At 40.2% G+C, this 20,880-nt stretch overlaps 1 protein-coding gene across 4 annotated transcripts in view; it reads left to right on the plus strand.

Moving 5' to 3' along the window:
* The window catches only part of LOC108135421 (zwei Ig domain protein zig-8), a 165,327-nt gene that overhangs the window by 19,374 nt on the left and 125,073 nt on the right, over window positions 1–20,880 (plus strand). For all 4 annotated transcript variants that reach the window (XM_017256145.2, XM_017256146.2, XM_017256147.2 and 1 more), the window contains one exon: window positions 20,462–20,545. The gene's annotated coding sequence lies outside the window, so the exon portion shown is untranslated. The remainder of the gene's footprint in view (window positions 1–20,461; window positions 20,546–20,880) is intronic.

Here is a 20,880-nt window from a genome sequence, read left to right on the forward strand (position 1 = left end):
TGTCCTGTTCAATGATGTTACCCCCACTTACGCACCCGGTCGCCCTGTCACACACAACAACAACTACAGTCGATGCCATTTTTTATCGACTGTCATTTATTTATTATTTATTTGATATGTTCGAGTCGATTTTTTCACCCGCCGCCAATGATTCGCCTTACAGCTTTATCCCGTCCGTCTCTCATTTTTTGCGGCCGCTTGTTTGAATTTATGCTCAATAATTTAATAGGACATCGGTTTTACGGCTTTGCTGTGGCATTCAATTGGATGGGGTTTCCACTCCCACCCACTTTATTAACCCCAAAACACACCCAGCCCCCATTTTTGCCGCATGGCCTACGCACTAGCATAAAATTTTATGACTGAGGCGCTGTCAATTTGCGAAACGCAATCAAACAAATAAACAAAAAATAAATAAGCAGGAGAAGTGGCAGTGCACTGGGTGTGAGCGATGTGACCCCTGCAAGTTGTAAATTTCCGTAATTTACTTGATTGCCCTGGCAACCCTGGCCACCTGTCGTCGGCTCCATCCACCGTCGTTTGAGTTGGAGAAGCAGGAGTGGCAGGAGCGGAAGGAGCGGCAGGACCCATCATTAAGGACCTTCTCCAGCTCCGGCTCCCCGTCAAGCCGACAATGGCACATAATCAACGAAATCGCGCATATTAAAATTGTGAATGAACGCGCATTACGACTTCACACATCTCGGGGTCAGCGGATGGGTCCGATGATCAATCCTCTGATTGTCGCATTCGAGGAGCGAAATCTCCTGAGATAATTAGCAGATCCTAAGCCACAATGGACTTGCAAAAATTATAGTAAATCTACATGCTTTAAAAATATTCAAAATTATATGATTTTATGAATCTTTTATGGATCAAACAAATACACCCTTAACATTCAAATTTTATAACACAAAATATTGTGGCAAAAATTAAATATCAAAAATTAGCATATATTTTTTTTTTAATTATTGTATTTCCGTATATGCATAATTTTGTTAAATTTGTTCAATTGGCATGCTGTAGGGAAAAATTTCATCATCATATGACATAAGAAATTGTTACAGTTTTTAAATATGTTTTTTTTTGGTTGAAAATTAAAATTGTGTAGTGGCAGTTAATAAAGTCAAATGATTTGCGTTCAAAAAATATTGAAAATTGTTTACCAAAAATATTTTTAAGAAAAAGGCCTTTTAATATTTTTTAAACATTTCTTTTGGTTACTTTTGTAACATTGTTGTAAAAGTTTAAAGAAAAACGTTTTATGTTTGATTTATTTACTTGCTAATTATATGTTTGTTTTTTTTAAGAAATGCAATCAATACAAATTTTGTTAATTAAGATGATTATTTCCAACCAGGGAAATTACAAGAATAAAAAGCCATTCAAATTTGATCTAAGGCAATCCTCTATAGTCCCGCTTCGCGCGATTAGATCCAGGGCAAATCCCCAAAAGCGCTACCCACTCACATCGCTGGCAATAAACTTGGGTAATTGGAAATGTTATTTCTACCCCCTCACATCGCTCATATGCCACCGTGCCGCCAGTTGTCGTCGCTGGTCTTTTGTCACTGGCGCTGTTGATATTTCGTTGGCTCATTTTGGGGCGGGGCTTTGATTACAAACACATCAACATTTAACACAATTTGCATTTTCATAGGTTCTAAAAAGCAGAAAACAAACACAAGCGCAAACACAGCGTTGGCGATGCCAGTGAAATAAGAAATGAGCCGAAAGTGAAACAAAAACCGGCGGCGGAAGAAGAAACGGAACCGGAGCCAGAACCCGAGCGTTAAAGAGCTTTTCGAGGGGGGTTTTGGTAGGTGGAGAGGGGGAGAGGGGTAGAGGGGCTCGGCGGAAACGGAAGCGGGCGCTTGCATTAGCGGAAGTTGTCTTACAAGCGACAGGCGGTATTTCTGGGTTGCTGGGCTGTTGGGCTGTTCGGCTGTTGGGCCGTTGGGCTGCTGGATATTACAAAAATAATTCGCGAAATGAGAGAAGAGCCGCGCCAAATACACAAAAAATGCTCATGAGCATTTGCACCCGACTCCTCTCCACAGCTATTCATGCGGTTGATTTGGCAGCCGCACTAAGCCGTCACGCCCACCTACGCCCACTGTGCCCCCTTCCCCCAGGACTATACCCTCCGTCTGTTCGGCTGTCATATTCATAACAACATTTAAACATGCGCGCAATTCGAAACCAACTTTTAGTCACATCTCTGATGGTATGTTGCGGCATATTGGGTTTTAGCTCAACCAATTCTATGTTAAATCGATCTATATATGTACATAATAATGATAAACTTTTAAATAATATTAAAACGCATAATGATTCAGCAATTTTAAACAGATTAGTGATATTGCTGGAACATTTAGTTTGGTTGTTTGTATAGTTTAGAAAATATTTGAGCATGGCTATTATTTTATTGAAATGTGTTAAGAGTAACATGTCTTAAGACAATAATTATGCAATGGAAAACAAAAAATATTTATCCATTCCTAACTAGACAAATTTGTACAAATATTCAAGGTACTTTTTAGATGTACAGAAAATTGGCAAAGATTTAAGGTGCAAAAACAGGGTCCAAACTTTTTAAAATGTAAAGTGTTTTTTTTTCTTACTGATTCTAAAATACTTTGATTTACAATACTTTTTAAAAATTCTTGTTGAAGTTTAAATTTTGAGTCTTAGAACTCTGTTTTGTCTGTATATTTCCTACAACATTTTTCTTTTTGAACTTAAAAGGGTACCACCAATTCGATCCCTTGTGAAGTCTAAAAGTGCTGTCATGTTTTTTGAGTTAAAGTTTACTTACTTTGGTGTTGCTCGACATTGTCTTTTAGCTCCCTTTGACACGTGCGTCTCAGCGGTGCTGGCGTACCACCCACAAACCCCCCATAAACCACCCATAAACAACCCACAAACCACCCCCTCCCTCGCAGGTCCTTTATTTATGATGTTCATTTGCAGAGCTTAGCATAACTGCCAGCGAGTGAGTGGGAAGGCGGGCGGGCGGAGAAGGGCTCATAACTCAGGACAGGAACTGGGAATCGGGTGGTCTCGATGGGATGGCATCTCTGTTTTGAACCAGGTAGTGCTATAAAAAGAAGCTACAATGCCAGAGAACGGAGTGGAACGGTTGCTGGCCGTAAACAAAGGCGAATTGTCGTTGCCTGTCGCCGTTTTGTCATCGCCTTCTAAATTATGTCACGTAATTAAGCTGCATTAATGTGATAGTCCGCAGACATCTCGCTCTGGCTGCATCTATCCAACCATCCATCCATCCAACCATCCATCCATCCATCCATCTATCCGTCGTTGCCAGTTAAATGCGTAAAATATTTTTATGCCGAGGCATTTAATTAAAATATGCTCGTGAGCAGCGTTGGATCCGTAATAGCCCGCTAGCCTTGGCCCGAAATCATCCGGCTTGACTGGTCCTCTGATCCATGAATCCTTGGCCGAATCCGAATCCGTTGTTCATTCAATTCCAGTTGCCAGCTTTATTTCGCTTTCAATTTCCCCCGCTTGGGGAACACTGAGAAAATTGCAAACATTTAAGAGGCCAATTATAAACTATAAACGGGTTTTAGAAACAGAAGGGCTCAAACTGTAGTCAAATATGGAGCAAATTTCTTTTCATTTTTTTTCTTTTTTTTTTAATAAAATTTTTTATTAAAATTTACTTTAATTTAATCTTATAATCAAAAAAATGTTGTCAAAAATAAAACTTATCTTATTTTTCTATTTTATTTAACCCATTTCACTTTAATCTCATAAACTGAGCTTGAAGCAAAATAAAACATTATGTGTAAAGAATCACTAAAATCGTTCAACAACTACAACTACATTTAAACACGAGGTATATTTTTCTCTATGCGTTCGCTGTGGCTATCGCATTCCGTAATGTTTCCAATTCATTGCCTATCCAAATTTTGATTCATAACAACAACTGGGAAAATAGCAGGGGCAGGCCCGAAATTTTCATTAAATTTGCAACAAAAGTTGGCCATAACAGCACCAATGGAGGCCAATAACAAAACAAACCACAAATTGCCTGAGCCCGACTGCAAATACAGTGTTCAGCACTGTCGCCGACTACAAATTGTTATACAAAATGGCCAATTAAACTGCCAATCGCCGCCAAACGCCGCGAGGCTGGACCGGATTGGGGAAAATCAAGGAGTTGTGGAAATGGGACGAGGAAATGGGGCAGATGATACCCCCCAAACGAACCGCCGAAAGCTAAATTCTAATTCCAATTGCATTTAATGCGCTGGCAAAGCATAGCAAACAAATGGAAGAGAAAACAAAACAAAACCAGGCAAAACGGAGTGCAAGATTGCAAAAGCGAACAAATAACGAATAAATAAGCAAACGGGACGACACAAGCCTAATGCAACATTTAAAACAATCAAACGATGAAAATTGACTCGTTTTATTATTGTTTTAATTTAAGTTTCGGTTCCTGTTTCCGTTTCTATTTCTGTTTCACTAGCAGTTTTGCCTTCTCCACTTGTTGTTGCGAATGCCAACTGAAGTGTCCACAAGTCACAGGCCTGTCAGCCACACACACTCACACACACGCTCAAACCGAACAAGGCTAGCACATACACACACACACATACACTCATTTTAACATTGCGTATACGCCGCGTTGGCTGGTGGAATTTAAAAATGGATTTCGGGCTTCGATTTCGGGGCGAGCAAGTGAAAAGCCCGAAAAGTCTAGTGCATAATTAGGCATTTGATGGACAGGATACCCCATTAAACCCTTTCCACAGGCACTTTCACCTTCCACTGCTCTTTAAATGGACAATTTCTTAATGTGTGTGTGTGCTTAAATTATTTCTTGTTCAAAGGGGTGATTACTCCCCCGTTATTTATAGACCCTGTGCAACCCCTAAAATGACGGCAATCGACCTCTTCCGGCTGCCTTTTTTCCCATTAATTATGTTCTATTTTTGCACTTTGGCGGCGTTTCGCTTGCGTATTTATAAAGCCAACGCTCGTCTACTTTAAATAGTTGGATCAGTTGGATATTGATTTTGCTTCTTGGATTCGTGCCGTCCCAAAAAAACAAGTTGCGTTGCGTTGCGATGCGAATTATTTATGAGCTCTGGCAATCCGGCAACAATAGATACTTCATTACCCACTTAATACCTGCCAAAACAGACTTGAATTCCCTCAGAAAGGACGCACTAATTTGTGCACCCTTCTCAAGGGGTGAGCGTATAGAGTTAGTTAGCTGAAGTTAGTTTTCAAATTTGTAATGGCGAGAAAGCACACACACCACTCTACCACACTTTTCGTCCAGCTCAGTCCCTGTTTTTGAGATGTGTGAAAATTTCACTTGGCGCACAGCTGAGTCAACGCCTGGATGCCTTCGTGGGTGGCATATTCGTGTGTTTGCGTGTGTCCGCCAACCACTTGGCCACCCACTAACAACCCTCTAACTACCCGCGAACCACCCCCTAACCACCCCCCCTCAAATGCCCTTCCAGCCCATCGCTTTCGCCGGGCGGTGGCATCATATTTTGATTGTGGCCCGCGTTTGCTATTTCAGCACTGTTCGCTCTATTCTTATTTCACAGCTGCATATTTTATTAATTTTTCTTGTGCAACAGCGAAATAGAAATGCGTGTGCGTGTGTTGTGTTTGCGTTATTTAAATAAAAATGTTTTAATTCCATTTTTAATTTCCATATTTCCTTTACGCCCGATGCAAAAATATTTTCATTGTTGATTTACAGCTCTCACTCCCTTGTTAAAAAGTATCTCTAAATTGCGGTGCTACTGAAAATAAATGCTGTTAGGCATCTACATGCCCCCTGCACAGGGGAAGAAGAAGGCCAAGGACCTTCGACCCACCTGAGCTGAAAGCAAAATTCGAAGGAGGGGGTCTGAGCAGGGTGCTATCCAAACAGGACGCCCTGCAGCTGTTTATTTGTCAGACTCTAAATGATTTTTAATAGCGCAATTGAAAGAGTCGCCAAGTCGACTCAACTCAAGTCACTGCCCGCGGCTCAAATGCAGGTGGAGGTGGGGGCGGGGTGGGTTGGCTTTCCCGGTCGATTCGCATACCCTGCACTTGTATGGTTTGTGGGTCTGCTGGGGATAAGGATAGGGGTGCAAGGATCCTGCAAAATAGTAATGGTAATTTCATATCATAATTTCTCAATAATACAGACATATACCGAAAATAAAAATGGAGACTTAAGAAAGACACAACACTAATTCGTCATAGGTACACCTGTTAAAGAAAATATAAATTAAATATTTCTTGCTTTGATTTGGATCGGTTTTTCGTTATTTTATATATTAAAATATTTATATTTTCTTAAATTTTTCCCCTGAGCTTCAATTTAATAAGCATTGTACTTAGTATAATACATATTTTGATTTAATATTTAATTTATATATTAAATATAAAATTTAGAACTCAATAGTCGGATATTTAATTTATCTATTTCGTTTTTTATCGGTCTTTACACATTCAATTAACTTATTTATTGTTTTATAAACCAAATGATCAAAAACAAATTGTATTATAATGATTTTCGATATCATTATTGCCTAAAGCAAACTCAAATTAAGTATGTTTTTAATCTTTTTATAATATTTTTTTAGCATAACCAAACATGTTACATAAAAAGTAATAAAACATAATGTAAACTTCAAATAAAAAAACTTAAAGCTTTTAAATAAGGAGTGGAATCAAATTTTTTCTTTGCCTAAATAAAGAACATTATAAATTTATGGTACTAACGCAAGTTATACAAAACAACAGAAAGAAACAAATTTAAATCATACTAAACAGCATTCCTATTCTTGTCTTTGGAGTTTAAATAGATGATCTTTTTTCTTAGTGCACAGGTGGTTGCTATAATGGTTGCTAATTGAAGAAGCGGGTATCCTGAGGTCGAAACTCGGCGATCCCTGCCGGGCTCACTTGTTCAGCTTGTCGTTGTTGTCAGCACTCGCCCTGTGTTTGCCCTTGAATATGAAATGGAAAACTCAATGGCGCAGGCAAACAAGCCAGCAACAAACAAACAGACGAGCAGCAGTCCGCTGGGGGGCAACTCTGGCAGGAAGTAGCAGGAGATGGAGAAGGTGGAGGGGGGAAGGGGAACGGGAGAACAAGGACAAGAAGCAGCAGCAGACAGGACACACCTCAGGGTTGTCAGGTAGCCGTCGTTGTCGTCGCCATTTCTGCCGTTGTCGCATTGTTTTAATACCCGAATGGCAGTCTCCTTCAAGAAGTCCTGTCCTGATGTCCCACTGTCCTGACGTCCTGTTGTCCTGACGTCCTGATGCCCTGGCCCAGTCAAGCGGGCGAGCAAGTAGATGGAAAAGCCCCCGGCCCGGATACATTACATGCCAGGTATCGATAACATGCAATGAAGTCGCACAACAAATAATCGGCAGCGACGTCTTCAAAGCTCTTAGTTGTTCATATGCCAAGACAAACATATACATAGATACTGCAATAATACATTTTCATTATTATTTACAAATTTATTTATTTAGTTGACGTTTCTGAAAATTATTTATAATTATTTAATGTATTTAAACAGCGTGTATAAAACTTTTTGTAGTGAGGTTTTATTACAAATTATTTCTTTCATTCCTATCCAAGTTTCAGCGCCACTGTAGTTTTATTGATTTTTTGCGAAAACTAGTTGTTTCGTTTTATATTAAAAATGCATAAAACAAAGACTTAAAATTGTGAAAATTAAATACTAAAGAACAATATATGATTTAACAACATTATTACAGTTCTCTCAGGAAGCATAGTTGCAAATCGCAATTTTTTGCTTAAATGTAAGCTAGAAGTGTTCTCATTGCAGACCTAATATTTGCTATGCGTAGATTTATATACTCTTACAAAGGAAATTTATTTTCAAAAATATATCCATAAATATTTAAGCTCCAGCTTGAATGGGATTTTGTGAAACCCATCCACATCGACTAAGCCACATCTTAGCACTTGTCTTATTAATTTACATTTTACCCCCACCCCCCTTGAGCACTTAGTCATCGCTTTTCCCTCGATTGCACACCCCTCGTACACACACAAACACACATTTTCCATCATCACTTTTCCGCGGGCACTTTTCCGCACTCTAATGAGCTTTGATGAGCGATGGGGTGTGCGTGGTGTTGTGATTGCGATTGCGATTGCGATTGCGACACACCCATACCCGAATACCGGATGAATGATGAATTTCAATTGATTGTGCCTGCATTTGGCCAACGCATCAAAATTAAATCTACGTAAACAGCGGAGATACAAGAAATTCGAAATTCCAAAAAATAAGGGGGAGGAGCCACGAAATTGGCATTCAAGATTAAGACGCATCGCGACAGTCATCCGGAATGAAATTATTTCTTTTCTACGGCCCACTTCTTGGCTAGACAAAGAAGGCCTTTTTTCCCCCTCGACGAACGAACGGCAGCTGGTTTGATTGATTGATGGATGATTGGCAAGCCTGATTGATGCCTCTGCCCGTTTCGGTTTGATTGACAAGTCGCGTGGGACTATGCCAAGGCGAAGTTGAGTTTGAATAGAGAAGTCCTAGAGTCTAGAGTCTACAGTCTAGACACATAAGCCAGTTGACTGAGCCTGGGACCAAGGCTAAGGTGAATGAGTTGCACGATTGGGGACAGAAGAAAGCGGGGAGAAAGCCGGAGAAAGCGGGGTGACGGAGCATTGTTTGTACTCCGCTAAGTGCTGCGAAAGCCCACAAATAAGTCTTTGGCTTTCATGGCCGAGAAAACAGCGACAAGCAAACAGTCAAGACTCAAGAATTGCGAGGGGTTTGGGCTTAAAAGAGTCAAGCGGGCAAAGTTAACCCGTCATTGGGACATCTGATACCTATGTATTCTCCAGCAAAGGGTTAACATCCGGGCTTAACCCGCTGCCACATGAAGTCTCTTAGGGAAATACACAAGCCAAGACATATGTACACATCTGCCTGTCAATAATTTGGGATTAGATCAAGCACACAATTTACCACATTTTCATATTTGGTGCCTTAGCGACCCCCATTTCGTGCAAACAATTTAAGACAATTTCTGGTGAATATATTGGGAATACTTATCTCAACTAAAAAATTGTTTTCAATTATCAGCTTGGGTGTTAAATATATAAACTTGGGAGTAATATAATTTCTACAAACTTTCCTTTTAATTTAATTTAATTTACTTATTTGGTTAAATGTGGTCCCTTTTTTGGGTTTTTTATATTTAAGAGGTAATGAAATTCATAGCATTCTTATTAATGGTATGAATATTTAATGATATGGTTCATTGAAATCATAATAAAATTCCTGAATAATTACCACTCAGAACATTTTGTCATAAAAAATGGCGTAACTCATTATGAAAAAAGAATGTTAATTAATAATTAATAATACAGAATAATTGCTTAGAAGTATGAACTTGGACATGAAGGGATTAAATCTTTGAACAAAGAATTCTTGTGACAACGTTAAAGGCTCTGTGGAGATTTCTTTTTTCGAATTAAAAGATCTTCGTCAGGCCGTGGGACTTTTGCTAAGTTGATGCCTAAAGATCAATTATTTTTTAGCATCCCCACAATGTACGGCTTTGATAAGGGAACTGTGGAAGCCAGTCGAATAAAAGAGAGATTTGCTGGCTGGGCAGGCTCTTAAAAATGTGAAATTCTTGGCAAATCCAGCGAATAATCGTATTACACGACCATCCCCGGGACAGACACACTCGTAGATAAACTCGCTGTGTCGACGGTTGTTTGCGGCAAAGACAAACACAATCTCACATCTAAAATGGGGAGCGGTAAAGGGGGCGTGGCTGTCGGGCTGTGACCAAAAGGAATAAAAATAAAATAAAAATAAGAAGGGAAAATAAATAATAAAAGCGGGGAAAGGCAGCTGGGCAAACAAAACGGAAAACGATGCCCCAAACGCAAAGGAGAATCGCTAAAGGCCTCTGGCAATTACCACATGCAGGCCCTTCTCGCCACTTTATCCGCTTTGCCCCTTTCTCCGGCCCATTCCCCGGCACTTTCTCCGGCACTTTCTACGGCACTTTCTCCCCCGCGTAATGGCGGGCAAAGTGTTAAAAAATGCTTTAAAACGAAAGAAAGGAAAGGGGCTGCCACACTAACAAAGCCAATCCCGTTTTTGGGAATGTTTTGGGCCAAAGCAAAACCGATGACAACTCGTAAAGGACATTCCGCAGTTGTGTGTGTGTGTGTGTGTGCGTGTGAGTGAGAGTGTGTGTGCTTGTGAGAGTATATTAGTGCGTCCTTGCAGATTGGAACACTTGTTAAGTCATACGCTCGATTCGCTCGTAACAAGCCACAGAAACGGGGAAGCCCACTCATCCGCCCAATCTCCTCGGGTTCTCAGTTCACTGAGGAACTCAGGTTCGCTTCTCGTCCTTTGTCTCGCCCCATTGCCTTTCAAGTGTTAATTTGAGATCCCTGTGGCATAACCAGCACTCACACACACACACACACACACATACACACACACACACACAACGTGGAGGTGCGATATGTGCCTCCATTGTGCATGACTGCAAAGGAAGAAAGAAACACAAAGAAAGGAAACGAAGAAGTTGACTCAACTAGAGCCCAGAGTTGATTCCTTTGCTTCCAACACTGTCAACGCTTCGCTGGCCACCCCAATTGACCTACAACCCATCAGCCTACAATTCGCACGCCTACACTGGAAGAAAACTGGGGTAGTAACAATAGTTATATGTTAGTTTTAGTATATAAAAAGTTTTAGTATATAATTAGTTTTAAATATAATTTTTCCGAAAATAGTGAATTAAATAAATAAATATATTAAATACAAGAATTGAGTAACACTTGGATTTAACACTTGGATATTTTACCAGTGTACCACACTACTTCCCGCATCCTTTGTTCCGAGGGTCTTCTTCGAGTGCTCCGTCACGCCGCTCCTCTTCCATTCCATTCCTTTCCAAACGCAAACCCAATCCCAATCCCAATCTTCTTCCTCGTATCGAGTCGAGTGTCTATCTTATTCTATGTTTGAAGTAGCTTAGAAGCTTCAAATTTTCATGGACATGATTTGACCACGCTGGCATCAAGGATTCAGGATGGAGAAGGGGCTAAAGGTCCTCGCCAAGTGTTGGCTGTAATTAGGTAATATAATATATTGAAGTTATTGTGATGACCAATTGGGATAAGTGCGGTGCAACCCCGATTCGGCTTGTTTCTGATGGCTGAGGACCTGTAGGTCCTGCCGCTGATATGTAATCGATATTATGTGCTGTGTTTTGATTAAATAGTGCTGGATGTTGGCTTTGTTTTACCATTGGTGGGCAAACATATATGTGAAATGACATGGGTGGATTCTCTGGTTTTAATACTCTAAACGCCCCTTTTAAATATACCTCCCTAAACAAATTCATAGAACAACTATGCGTGAAATATTTGTGCATAATAAAATTAAGTCCAAATTTGTATTTATCTTACAATTGTTTTAACTGCAAGTGAGCAAATAAATAAGCAATTGTATCAGAATTTCGCTGAACATTTTCTTCAAGCGTTGGCCTGAAAAAGTTTTGATTTGCATAACCCCCTAATAAAAAACAATATGTGTGGATGCTCTGATACGATTGACTTAATTTATTTTTTTAAAATATTTCTGCATATCCATTAACAACTTAAACTTTTTAAACTAATTTTGTAATTGTTTTTAAAATAAACTCTACAACAATACAATTTATAAAGAAATTTTTTCAGGCCACAAGGAAGTTTATTGTTATATGATTTATTTTTGACAAACACACTTTTTTATTTGTTGAAGTGATTTTTTTGATTGCAAGATATGGAATTTTTTAATGTGTTGAATTTTGGCCAACAATTTTTTACGCATAATTCGCATACTGAGGAATTAATTGATTCTTTTATGTAAACGAATTTCAAAAGAATTTAAAATGTGAAAAATAATATAATTGTAATCCGTTTTGTTTGCAAAAGAACGACCCACGTGTTACAATATCAGCGAGGTAACACAGTTTCCTGCATTGATTGCACACTTATTGCATATTTAAATGGAATACTAAGCCCTCGGATGGAATTCATTGGCTCGAATGACACACCAATCTGTAATGAGCCCCTGCGAAAATCCCCGTCAGGCTTTTCTCGTCAGATTAAGCGATTTTTGAGGTTGATCTGAGAGTTTTCAATGACATTGCAGTACCTGGAAATCAGCACCTGGCCGGGACTCTTTAAGCTGTCGTCGAGCCAATGGCAGCCGTGCTGTGTTGGCGGCTCAGTCTCATGACAAACGTTTGTCAACAATCTTTAAATTGAATTTCAATGGATTTTCCTTTCGCTTGTCAACGCACGCAAACAATGGCACACACATTCGGGTGGCTTGGGTGCTGAAAAGGTCACGGGTTACAAGGGTTAGGCAGCTGCCACCCACTCATTTCTACCTTTTTTCCCACCACCTTCGCTTGACATCCGAGCCGGCAAACAAAAAGATCTCACGCAATGGCCCCTTTTCCATCTGGAGCTCACCTGGCGCTCTATTGCACTTAAAAAAAAAAAGAACTTACAATTCTTAGAAAAAACAGGGCTTTGTAAAATACTTTGGTTCTATTTTGGAATGCAAGCCCAAACGTACAATTGTTCTTTTTAAATATGATCAGGTAATACTCTCTCTCTCTTTTGGGATAGGTAAGGGAGCTTATCAATATGATAGAAAAAAATATATCTTACATATTTATAGTTTGCCTAATTGCAATGACCGTGTCTTTTACAATATTCTTTAAAAAACACGAATTATTTAAAAAAAAATTTCAACAATGCTAAGTTTTCTGACAACTAAAAGATCAAAAATGAACACAGAATTTAATAATATTTGGAGAATAAAATACAAAAGACACATAAATCGCGACAATAATTTGGTAAATAATCTTTATATTTATTTTACTATTAATATATCATTTTTGAATGTTGGAACTTCGAATTATTTTGATGTAGATAATGGATTAACGTATGAATGAATCCTTAGAACTTTTTTGAGTTGCTTCTAGATGTTAATATATATAAGTATAAGTATAAGTATAGTATAGTATAGTATAGTATGCTGATTAAGTATAGTATGCCGATTAGTTTGTTCTCTGAGTGTGGCTGCATAATCCAATGTTTGACTTTGTTTCGGTCAGTGGTTGGGTGTTGGTCTTATTAATTTTTTTTTGCGTGCGCTGCTGGCTCGCGATATTGTTTTGTATAACGGAATACACTTTGAAGTGCATTAGCGCGTAATTGATTGAATTGAAGTTCCAGTTTCAGTTCCATTTCCAGCGGCTCGCGCGCACACTCTTTCATGGACACACATATACACTCGCACACACTGGCACACACTGGCACACCTACACCCAAACACACATATAGGAATAAAGTCCTGGGGCGGCCATTTTCGTTTATGGCGCATTTTGTATGTGAGTCGCATGGCAAAACAGCTTGGTTAGCGACCAGAGCGAAACAGGCATGGAATTTAAATTATGTGAACCGACCGGCGAAAGGGGGTTAAAGAGCAGTTGGCTGGCATCGGCAACAAAGCGTTAACATTAAACGCCGTTTGCTGTTGTTGTTCAACTCGACGCTTTAGTGGATGGCTAAAATGTCAAAGGCAAAGTTGCGAACTTAGAGAGGTCCTGCAGCCACGCCCCCTATCTCTCCGGTCCGCCCCTTCATTTAAACTCAGCCCCGATTTCTCTGCCGCTCTGTGTTTACCACGAATCAATCATTTAGTGTCATGTGCAAATTTATTGTAATTTAAAACAGTTTCTTAAGAGCAGGTCAGAATTTATTATGAGAATATTTAATAACTCGATTTAAATTTAAAATTCAATTTAAAATTTATTTTTGTCTCCATTTTAAAGGATATATACGCTTATATCTAAAATTAATTTATGATATAGCTGGAGGTGTCAGAAGAGCAAAGCTCAAAAGCCAATATTGATGTTATATTTAAATATTTATAATTTAAAAAAAGGTTTCTAGGTCAGGATAGCTACTTTACCAAATTGATGTTAATTTTCGTTAGTTTCGCTTATTTTTTATTTTTATAAGTACAGGTTGAATTAATTAAAACGAAAATCCATTTACCCCTAGCACTACATTCATAACACAACTGGATCTTACCTGCAATTCAACAACATGCTAATAAGCATTTACCCTTAACCTTTTCTCTTAACCCGTACTTGTCTTCAGATTTATCAGTGAAATTTGCAGTATTTAACGCATTTTTTCATTTCGAATTCCTTGTGCAACTGAAGACTGATTTTGTGCAAATCCCAGCAAATCACCGCAAATTGGCCACGTATCCACACAGACTCATATAGATTGCTTAAGTAATTAAATGGTTGAGCTATGTGCTCTAGTGCCCAGCTATTTACGTATTTGTTTATGTATCCACTCTAGAACCGAAGCAAAAGTCAGCTGTCATGCATAATGGCTTGAGTTCAAAATACAAAAATCGCATTGAAAAATTGCTGAGAACGAGACGAATGAGTTGCAACAGTTTTCAGAAAATAAATAAATAAACAAACTTCATAACAATTTCCACTCGGGCTGTGATTGAAAATCGATCGATGTGGTTGATTGAGTGAGTGGTCGAGGGGGCGGAATTGTGGAGTTGTGGGCCTGTCATCAAATCTGAATATTTTACCAGTTCATCATTTCCACTTTTGTCGTCGGAGCGGTGAAAAAAGTGGGCGGCACACACACACACACACACACAGACACATACAAAACATGCGACAAAGGCTTGCCAAACCCAAATATAAATAATTAAGGTAATTCCTGTGCGAGTTTGTCTATGCGAAGGACTCTTAAAATGTCATCAGCAAGGTGAATTTAGCAGACACTTGGCCAACTCCAGTGCAATGGATACCAACCCGACGATCCCACAAGCAAACTCAATTAAAAACCCATTGCAGCAGGACTGGCTTCCACAAAATGGCTGCATTGAGATTATGCGAGTAAATATGAAATGGGTGTCCCGGCTCAGCCGAACATATGCTCGATTTTATTATTTATAACTGAACAGATTGCTGAAACCTCGCCATATGGCTCGAGAATCTGGATCCAGAAGGGAAAGGGACAGACGGTAGAGGGTTTGCGAATGCAAAGTTGATAATAATTAGATTGATTACAAGGGGGGGCGGTCCATCTGATGGACGGCAAAGTGGATTATTCGGAGCACACTCGTCCAGCTGAACGAGGAACCCACTAAGCTGCACTTGGGATTATGCTCACATGCTCCCATGCTCACAATGCTTCGGTCTAAAAATCCAAGCGAACAAAAAGTTCATCGAAAAGTTTGGTGTCAGAAATCGAGTTAATATTTTGTATACTACTTTTATAACAATTTTTTTTTTAGTGAGAACTGGTGTTTTTTTGAAAACAAATGTATATTTCAGCAAGCTTTTTTGGGGGAAATAGTTGGAAATTCATTTTCTCAATCGACTAAGCAACAAAACCTAAAGCTTGCAGGAGATTAGTATTTTGTAGTTTGTATAAATATTGGTATCTAGTTTAATTGGTTTTTCAGTCTTATTTACCTTTTACAGAAGCATAACACTTAAGTATAGTAAAATAATTATTTGGTAACTTTTTTAAATTGTTTATGCATATACATTTTTGTATTCGTCATAGCATTTAACCAACCGTTTTGAGCTTTCAATGCAGTATTCTGGAGGTGTGATAAAAGGGTCAGAGGTTGTCTGTATTATTGTTTTCAATGCCTCAAGTTGACAGAGTTAATAATTGTGCTCAATTATCATGGGCATCAATTATTTAATGTCAATCACTTAAATGACGCCTGCTTTGTTAATATTGAATTAAAACTTTTGTAATGCAGCGTGCAATGTCATGGTTGTGTAATTAAAATATTATAATTTACAAAAATTTTAAAAATAAAATTAATTTGAACAGTAATCAATAATTAATAAGACCTGGATAGTTTGGTATTGTGTTTCCACAGCGAAAACAAAACCACAAAATGTATATATTTCAATGAAAAATAATTTAATGAGAAAACTATAAAAATTCGACACAAATGATTAAAAATAAAATGAGATTAAACAGTAAAACATATTTAAATGTTACGAAAAGTAGGTTTTGTCATTCCACATCTCTTGATACCCTTTCAGAGGGTATAATGATTTTAGTCAGAAGTTTGTCTCAAAAGTTGTTTTCCTATTGCAGGTAGGTAGTATATAAGTCCGAAAGAGTCAGATCGGACGACCTATAGAAATGAGAAAACAATATTGCCTTGCCCTTTCTTTAAATTTGTACAGTCATGGTTTATTATTTTAGAATTATAATTTTATCATATTGCTCCCACGGGAACAATCGGAGTATTAAAAACTATAGATGAACAGATATTTCATTAAATTTTGATTAGTTATTAGTTAATAAGTCAGAGTTTTGGTTTTAATTTTAATAATAGGAATGCAATAGGAATGATAGAATAATTGAGCTGATAAAAACAAAGACTTAATTGCGTTGTGTGCTGTTAGTAACTTAATTGACTATCACACATGTTAAGATTCCACAACTAAAATAAACTATTTAAATATGCAGACTTAAAATCAACTTAATAAAGGGAAAATTATACCAATTCGCCAGATCCTTACAATTACAGTGCTCACTTTTTGAGTTCAAGGAGGTGGCATTTTAAATTGTGACCTCAATCGAATCGCAAAGGTTGATTAAGGAAGCGGAAAGCACTTTAAAGTTCCTGTTTGTTTGTTCCTTTAATGCGCATTTGAACTTCTCACCTCGGAATGACCTCCGGCAGCAATGCAACGCCATTCGAGGATGGCGAGTGGCATAGGAGGCTGTCAGGGAGTCCGATGCAGGCGCCATGGCAAGTGATGCGTGTGGTGAGCTCCCATTGCCCATCCTGCCCATCCTGCCCATCCTGGCCATCCTGGCCACTTTTCCAGCTCTGTTTTCTTTTTTATTTTTTTGTTGCAAAGGCATGGGCTTCAGTCAGGCCCGCCATCGCTCGTTACAAATCATTTTAATGCGGTTTCACACCGCCACTGCCAGGAGCCACGTAGAAAGGACCTTGGTGGCCAAGACCAACGCCCACAACCGCATCATGTAAATAAAAATTATGAAAAGTTGTCGCAGCAGCGCGTGGCAAAATTCCACATAAGTATGCATTTAAAAATAATTTATGGCAAACGAAAAGGAATGAATCGGGCTTTCGGCGGAGTTGCCAGTTTACAGTTTCCACTTTCCAGTTTCCTTTAAATGGGCACAGGACAAAGTGCGCTTAATGAGGCTCGACGCAACAACATGCCGCAGCAAATATGGGTGGGCGGCGGCAGGACGTGCCGCTTAAACACAATTCCTCCTGCTGCAGAGCCTTAGCATTTATGCTACTCGTCCAGCTGGTGTCCGCTTGTTTTCGCCTTCACAACTCCCAGCACTTAAAGCCAGAGATGCCTGTCAACCGGTGTGTGTGTGTGCCGCCATGGGTTCTGCGGTCCATCAGGATCAACGTTTGGCGATTAATTAATGATGCCGAACGTCCTTCGGCCTTCGTCCGTCGTCCGTCGTCCTTTCAAGCTGTTCCGGCCAGTATGGAGTATGAAAAATGCGCATAAAATATGAGCGTAAAATATTTATAAAACCCCACTACACATGCGTGTCCAGCAACGTAAACTGTCATTGCAGTTTGCGGCTTTTTAAAAATATGGCCGCTCTTTAAGCGGCTCCTGCTTGCTCTTCTGCACTGGCCACTGCCATGTCCTCTGTGTCCTGGGTGTCCTGTGTGTACTGTGTGTCCTGTGTGTACTGTGTGTCCTGGGTGTTCTGTGTATACTGGGTGCCCTGCCAACATCCGTGGCCTAGAGCCGGCAGCGTAGAAATTACATTACATTTTACAAGCGACAAGGGGCGTTCTCGGGCCATCCAGGCCAACAACAAACAACGAACAACAAACAACTTGAGGGCGGCCGGGCTGGCAGCATGAAAATTTAAAATATTAACATAAATTTGTACAATGAGGCAACAATTTCAGGCGAACAGGGAGCACAGAGTGGCGGTTCTTGGTGCTCCCTCAATGGGTGTTAAATATTTTGTAATAAGCACAATAAACCAAAGGCGGCGCACCAACCTCGAAATTTATTCACAGCAAGAGGATAGGATAGATACACACACACACACACACACACACACACAAACACCACACGAATTGAGTGTCCGTTGCGCCAGACTGCCTGATAATGGTTCAATTATTTTTCCGCCCTATTTAACTGCAAGTAAAAACGGACGAAAAATGCCCCGTACACCGAGCGTTTTCCACAATGGGCAGCCAACCTCAACGCTCCCGGATATGTTGGACAATTTTCCGGCCATAGACGAGGAGACGTGCAGCACATATTTGCCACCTCCGACTTCCACCTCCGACTGCCACCTCCGACTGCCACATCCACATCCATATCCATATCCAATTCCACCTACAGCTCCGTTGGACCCTCGTTGGTTTTGCCAACCGCAAAAATTTGTCACACGTCATATGACCACGCCCACTGACCACCGCCCACCGCCCACTGGCTACGATTGCCGACCGAGTGGAACAAAGCGCTTTATATGCGCCATTGTCAGCCCGTTAAATGCGACTGAATTGGTTTGTCCCCCCAAAGGATATGCTCCACTGGAAAACTGGAAAGGACTTAGGTGAGAAGGCCTTTCGATCCGAAATTCTGCCTGCCTCGAGCATTCGCCATTGCATTTGGGAACCCACTTGCCGGGCGTCAACTTCACAACTCGAACTAATTATCAAATTATTAATGTTGATGATGTTGATGGGCAATCGGAGGCTTCGACGCTGTTCAGGACACTCCAGGACACTTCAGGACCAAGGAGCAAGGACCAAGGCGCAAGGAGCCAAGCCATTTTGTTCGACTGCTTGGGCAGCGGCCAAATTGCAAATGATTTTGAAACGCCTAGGCATTTAACATTAATTAACATTAATATAGCCATCCTGCCACGCTGAGTAGGTGGCCAGCAGGACTCGTAGGAATGGCAGGATGCGGATGGGGGCTCCGCCCTAATAACTCAGTTAAACAGCTTATGGGCAATTTAAGGGCCGCAAAGCGTTGCCAGGACAACAGGACTACAGGACTACAGGACTACCCAAACCCATGCCAACTAAGCAGATCCGCTGCCGTTTCCCGTGTGCACTTTTGAATTTCTTTGCGGATACAGACATTTAATTTCCTTTGTAGCATTTTTATTGCTATTTATTATTATGATTATTATGTAGCACTATGGACATTTTGTCGGCCCCGTGTTTGCCGGTCTCGACCATCGACCCTCGACCCTCGACTCCATCCTCGCCAGGCCGTTATGACGGTCATAAATTTGTTTGCTCGCCCTGCTCATTGTGCTGCGATGTCGATGTCGATGTCGATGGTGAATGCCGATGTCCATAGTCGATGCTCGATGCTCGATACTCGATGCTCGATGGTCGATGGCGAGAAGGGTTCGATATGCAAACAACAATATTTGCGCAAATTGTTTGCACCCCCGCTTGAGGGGAGGCTGTAAAATTGATGCCCACTGTTGCTTCGCCTGATTATGTTGGGCATTGTGTGTCCAACTGCTTGTAAAACTATAAAGTTTCATGATATATATGAATTCGGCATTGGAGCCGTGGAAAATGGCTCACTCTGCAGTGGCTTCAGCCCAATCGCCGCCTTGTGACATTATTTTACGTATTAAATATAGGTGATTGCAATGCATGAATGATTTTTTGGCTGAGAATATTTAATCTAAAATCAAAAGGAATCTTATTTTAAAACTGCACTGCCGTTGCAGTGTTTTTACAATAAAATATCTCTTTAATTTATTTACCAATTTTTATATTTTCATATTCATACAAAATTAGGTACAAACATGTACTAAGACAACACCCATAGATTTGTTTGCTAAGCAGCATGTTTTAATTTAATTTATTTCATTAAAAATATAAAGAACAACAATTTTAATTTACTTTAATTATAAATAATGAAAATAGGCTTTTAAAAATTTAAAAATTTAAATTCTAAACAACGTGCCATGAAAAGCTCAAATTAGCTGCAGATATGAATGATAATTGGGTTTCGCAAAGACATGTTCTTTAAGTGCAGAAGTGGATTGAGGAATTTATAAGATTTTGAAAGGGATTTGTCGAGTGTGGACCCTCGCCGGAGGCTGCATGACTGGGTGCGTGATTGCGAATCGTTTTTTACTCGGACCCTTGACTCATCCCGAAACTCATTGGCCGCGGGCAGTCCAAATTAAACCACAAAATATTCGCATATATGAATATTCCTGGGCGGCCATTTTGGGATCTCGCAGCTTGAGCCAGGTCATAATTTCATTCCTACTCTTTTCCCCTTTCTTGTTTTTTGTTTTTCAGGCCGCCCAAGGACGGAGGACAACGCAGACCGAACCCAAAACCAAGCAGCGGAAAAAGCGAAAACCACAAGAGCCCTGCAGACGGGTAAGTTTCAGACCATCGGGGAGTGGCCGTGGCCGCGGCGGCCCGATAATGAAGTTGAATGTGTTGACAAGTTTATTTGCTTAATTTTTGCTCGGCACGCCATTTTTGAGATTCCTACGGCTATGGCTACGGCTTTGGCTATGGCTATGGCGGTGGGCTCTCGGGGCCCGTTTCCCCAAAGAGGCCGCCGGGAGCGGTCCAAGTTCCAGGATCCATGATCCATATCCCATGTCCCATCCTCCATGCTCCATGCTCCAAGCTCCCCAGGGCGGCGGCTTAATACACATTCGACGCGGGGCGCGGCCCGCTGACAGGCGCCCTCCATCACAATGATG

This window comes from Drosophila elegans, unplaced genomic scaffold, assembly GCF_018152505.1.
Source record: "Drosophila elegans isolate 14027-0461.03 unplaced genomic scaffold, ASM1815250v1 contig_149, whole genome shotgun sequence".
NCBI classification, from domain to species: Eukaryota; Metazoa; Arthropoda; class Insecta; order Diptera; family Drosophilidae; genus Drosophila; species Drosophila elegans.